Below are 5,522 nucleotides of genomic sequence, written 5' to 3' on the forward strand. Positions count from 1 at the left end.
AAAGGGACTACGCACTCAGGCTGGTGTGGATACCTAGCTCCCACTCCTTGGGCGGCACTCCAGTCCTCCTCCAGCAGTAGAGGGGTGAGAGGCGTCATCCTGGTGTATCTCTCCACGCTGTGGTAGGGGTCAGGGGTCATCCTGGTGTATCTCTCCACGCTGTGGTAGGGGTCAGGGGTCATCCTGGTGTATCTCTCCACGCTGTGGTAGGGGTCAGGGGTCATCCTGGTGTATGTCTCCACGCTGTGGTAGGGGTCAGGGGTCATCCTGGCGTATCTCTCCACGCTGTGGTAGGGGTCAGGGGTCATCCTGGTGTATGTCTCCACGCTGTGGTAGGGGTCAGGGGTCATCCTGGCGTATCTCTCCACGCTGTGGTAGGGGTCAGGGGTCATCCTGGTGTATCTCTCCGCGCTGTGGTAGGGGTCAGGGGTCATCCTGGTGTATGTCTCCACGCTGTGGTAGGGGTCAGGGGTCATCCTGGTGTATCTCTCCGCGCTGTGGTAGGGGTCAGGGGTCATCCTGGTGTATGTCTCCACGCTGTGGTAGGGGTCAGGGGTCATCCTGGTGTATCTCTCCGCGCTGTGGTAGGGGTCAGGGGTCATCCTGGTGTATGTCTCCACGCTGTGGTAGGGGTCAGGGGTCAACCTGGTGTATGACTCCACGCTGTGGTAGGGGTCAGGGGTACTTCGCAAGCAGACTCACACAGAGCACAACGCAGGACCCGTTACACTAAAGAGTGATTGAAAGAGAGGTTGACAGTTACGCGATTCCCTACTGCTTCCAAAACCCAGAGACACTCTATGACGACAGATTATAACAGAGATAAAAACCCGTATAGAGACTCTATGACAGATTATAACAGATGAAAACCTGTATAGAGACTCTATGCCGACAGATTATAACGGAGACGTACATCTGAGCTGGGTGGATGACGGAGGGGCTGATGTGCAGAACACCACCAACAACCTCCAGATCAGCAGAGAATCTCCCTGTGACTGAAAAGCTCAAAGATCCGAACCACAATAGCCCTGAGATGACATAGAGATACTATCTTACTGCAGGGGGCGAGGTTTCACGGTTTACACTGACCATACTCGACATGTATTCAAAACAGACTTCAAAAACCAAAGCAGTGTAATGAGCCACACCGAGTCTGAGACATCTATGTCTGTTTTTGCAGCCTGTTGCCACTTTGAGCTGACTGAGTGTTACGAGTAAGTCACACGGGCTATTCATGAATAAAAAGAAGAATAGAAACGAATTAATGAAATAAAGTTAAACAAATAAGTAAATAAATATACAGTTCCATTCACACAAGGTGGCTTAGGTAACTGCCATTTGAAAATGAACCCTGCAATGACAGACTACTGGACAGATCCTGCTGAGTGATGATTTGCCTGCAGACTTTCAAATGGAAGCATGCGTGGCTGTAGTGTTGTTGCTTTGTGGGCGTGGCTGTAATGTTGTTGTTTCGTGGGCGTGGCTGTAGTGTTGTTGTTGTTGTGCAGGTGTGGTTGTAGTGTTGTTGTTGTTTTGCTGGTGTAAATACGTCTACTCTAGAAGCCTGAACCTGCTCCCCTGCAGTTCGCTGGCATGGATCATACTTACACTTTTGCACAAAGTGTCTCATATCAGTAATGATGGTGGCAGGTAATGGTAACATTTGTATGGTAACATTAGAGTAACTTGCAAGTCATTATAAGAATTATGAGAATATGTCAGAAAGAATAATATAGTTTCTTAAGAAATGGCTTTATTCCAAAACTGAGTAGAGCAAAATATCATGGCACATTTGATCTAAAAACACTCTAAAGCTCTCTCTATATATAGGTTAGCAATATGTTGTTCTAGTATAGTAAAGTATAGTATGGTAAAGTATAGCAAAGTAAACTCATAGTAAAGTATAGCATAGTAAGTAACCTCATAGTAAAGTATAGCAAAGTAAACCTCACAAGAACTTAACAGACACATGTTGCTCACTGTAATGCTGTAATGCCTTTCTGATATGGTATGACATCTCCTAAATAATACTACACTGTTTGACAGACGTCTGGTATGTACTGTCGGTTTTCTGTCATCGCTGAGCATCTATAAGGAGCAAGCCTTATCAATGACACGTTGGGTAGATGTGGCTGACGTGTGTGTGTGTGTGTGTGTGTGTGTGTGTGTGTGTGTGATTGTGGAAGAAAAAGAGGCACACATTTAACCTTCCCAGTCTAAATGGATCTGGTTACATGCAACCACAAGCAACTGTAGAATTACAGTCTTACTGGGGGCCTTCATGACTGCATGTGTATGTGTGTGTGTGTGTGTGTGTTTGTATCCATATGACTGTGTTAATTCTGTATATTGTTATTCTTCTGAACAGTAGCATACAGATCATTGGGGTCCACTGGTCTGCCAGCAGGTCTGGCGCTGTTCTGGTCTTCACCACCAGATAACTGCATGATGGTGCTGTAGGTCACGGTGTCCTCAGACTGCTTCTGTAAACAAACAAACAAACAAACAAACAAAGGTATCATCCCACACTGAGGAGCATAAACAAGAAGATGACCAAACATGATGACCAGTGACTCACTGCAGAAGGCCCAGCTTGGGTTGGCTTGAGGTGCTGAAAGGCTGCATAGTGCAGATCAGCTCCTTCCTCCTTCTGTATAGAAGAGAGACACATTGTCATCAGTTTGCTGTAAAGGTGCTCCGATCAAAGATAAGTTCAGTGGGAAATAGTGAAGAATAGTAAACCTTAGTATTGTGTTCAGACTATTCATCTACTACCATGATTACTACTGAAAGTTATACACATGTAACTCCTGCATCAGTTCTTGGCCTCAGATGGATGGAGATCATGAGAATAAATCATTATCTTACATTAGCTGAGGGGTTTGTGTATATCATGAGAATAAATCATTATCTTACATTAGCTGAGGGGTTTATGTATATCATGAGAATAAATCATTATCTTACATTAGCTGAGGGGTTTGTGTATATCATGAGAATATCTCATTATCTTACATTAGCTGAGGGGTTTGTGTATATCATGAGAATAAATCATTATCTTACATTAGCTGAGGGGTTTGTGTATATCATGAGAATATATCATTATCTTACATTAGCTGAGGGGTTTGTGTATATCATGAGAATATATCATTATCTTACATTAGCTGAGGAGTCTGGTGGCTGAACAGACGGCATGACTATGGCACTGGTCCTGCTTTGAGTCTGAAAAACAATATGTCAGATTATTGTAAATTCATATAGAGTTTACTTCACTTTACTAGGCTTTCTTATACAAACTGATGTGATATAATTATGTGATATCATATGTAAAACCAGTGTCATTTGTAAATATGACATGTATAAAACCCGGTTGAATGACTATTTCTGAGAAGACGCATTTTTACTCACTGATTGGCGTCTTGGCTCTCCTCCAGCATCTGAAATATTAATACGATTAAATTATAGATTTTGGAACTATAGAGTTCATAGTATTGTCTCCATAAAGGTGCTAGTTGTTAATAGTGTTGCCAGTGAAACACTCACTTGTCCTTCTCTTGCATATCACCACAATTATCATCAATGCAGCAGCCAACAGACTGACAGAGACAACAACTCCAGCAACCAGAGGAACAACTGGGGAAACTGAGGGAAGGAAATGATAGAATACAGGAGAGGGATAGAGATACAGAGAGAGAGAGAGAGTGATGGGGAGAAGGAGGGATGGAGAGAGAGAGTGATGGGGAGAAGGAGGGAGGGAGAGAGAGTGACTGGGAGAAGGAGGGAGGGAGAGAGAGAGTGATGGGGAGAAGGAGGGAGGGAGAGAGAGAGTGCTTTAGTTCTGTACATACTTTGAATGTTTGAGACCAGAAATACATTCAATTCCTAAAGGGGACTTTCCCATTGAAATTGCATCAAGCAGCTCAACAGGAGGTGCTACACTCGTGCGTGGCTCAGATTCCTGATTTACTGCCATCATGGCATAACATGTAAATAACTGAAGACACCTCCAAAAGTGTTAACAGTAAATCACTGTGGATTAAAGTGTGTTGAATGTGCAGGTGAATACTGTGAATGGAGAAGTGTGTAGCACAGTGAATAATTAACACAGGTTTAGTGAACTGTAACACAGATAATACACAGGTTTAATGAATCGTAGCAAGATTATTTCAGCTGAGGATATGACCGTCTTCCTGCTCTACCTGGTGTCTGAGTCTGTCGGTGGAGGAGTGGACTTGGTTAATCGATCAAAAAAAAGATTTTACCCGTGTTAAACAATTTACTTTAACCGTCTGTCATAAGTCTGTTAAAAATTAAGTTATAAACATGTCAGCACAGAGACCTATTCTGTCAAGAGACGCCATGCCAGGTAGTGTCCACTAAGCTTATGACTCTTCTTGTGTTAGTGTTAGTGTTAACATTTTGGATAAAACACAGCTCAATAAAATAATGACTTTTACAACTGAGTAGCATATTGCACAATTTGAAGAACTGCAGCATAATTAATAGAGACTGAGGGGATCAGGGTCTTCATGCTGTACCTGATGGGCCTGAGGTTGAGGTTGAGGAAGCAGTTTTCATTCGGGGAGAGGAAGTTGTGGGTTGAACACCTGTGTGATTAAACAATGTACACATGTAACTCATCACAATAATTACATTCACTCCTATGGATGAAACAGTGGAAATCTGAATAACCGTTGTAGGGTGAACTACACAACTCCATGCCAAATGCAAGGCACGATTATTTCAACTGAGAATATCATGGTCTGTGGACTTTGTTGCTGAGCAAAAAAAAAGATTTGACCTTTTTTTAAAAATGTACTTAAACCTTCTGTCATAAGACTGATACAAGTCAGTAGAGACCTATTCTGTCAATAGACGCCATGCCAGGTAGTGTGTGTGTGTGTGTGTGTGTGTGTGTGTGTCCGCTAAGCTTATGACTCTTCTTTTGTTAGTCAGCTTAAAAAGCCCCATTATGTGAAAATTGGAATTTTTTGGTAAGAACTAACAACTTTCCTAACGCAGCCAAACATCAAGCAAGCGCAACACAACACAAGACATAGCAAGACAGCTAATACGCCAACGAGTAAAAGCCAGTCCCAGACTAACTCTTTTTTGGTCTTGCTGGGTTACTCTCTCTTTTTCTCTTCCTCGCTTCCTCCTAAACGTCTTACTTGGTTTCTTTGTTGCCTCTGACATGATGTCCATTCAGAGAATACTGCGCTAGTTTCTTCTTATATCTAGCAGATGGGTCTAGTTGTTGTTGCATGAGGTGTGGCCATAAACGATTACGTAGTTCACGTGAGAGGTCTCGCGTCCTGTACCCCACATAGTGCAGCACCAGGCACACCAGGCGTGTTGTGGCAGTGGCACAGGCGCCATTATCCGTATTACAAGTCAGTGTACCACAAAGATCATTTAGAAACTGTTATTTCAAGGTAAAATTGTAACATAATGTTGATTTAAGATATTTTGGATAAAACCCACTGCTCAATAAAAGAATGACTTTTAAAACTGAGCAGCATATT

At 42.9% G+C, this 5,522-nt stretch overlaps 1 long non-coding RNA gene across 1 annotated transcript; it reads right to left on the minus strand.

Annotated features, from left to right (window-relative positions):
* Positions 1-2,977: 2,977 nt before the first annotated feature.
* LOC122133521 lies at positions 2,978-3,701 on the minus strand. The gene is made up of 3 exons (XR_006152829.1): positions 3,541-3,701; positions 3,406-3,434; positions 2,978-3,219 (listed from the first exon to the last, which is right to left on the minus strand). It is a non-coding gene; the product is annotated as an uncharacterized LOC122133521 (long non-coding RNA).
* Positions 3,702-5,522: the final 1,821 nt, after the last annotated feature.

Source organism: Clupea harengus, chromosome 15, assembly GCF_900700415.2.
Source record: "Clupea harengus chromosome 15, Ch_v2.0.2, whole genome shotgun sequence".
Taxonomy (NCBI): domain Eukaryota; kingdom Metazoa; phylum Chordata; class Actinopteri; order Clupeiformes; family Clupeidae; genus Clupea; species Clupea harengus.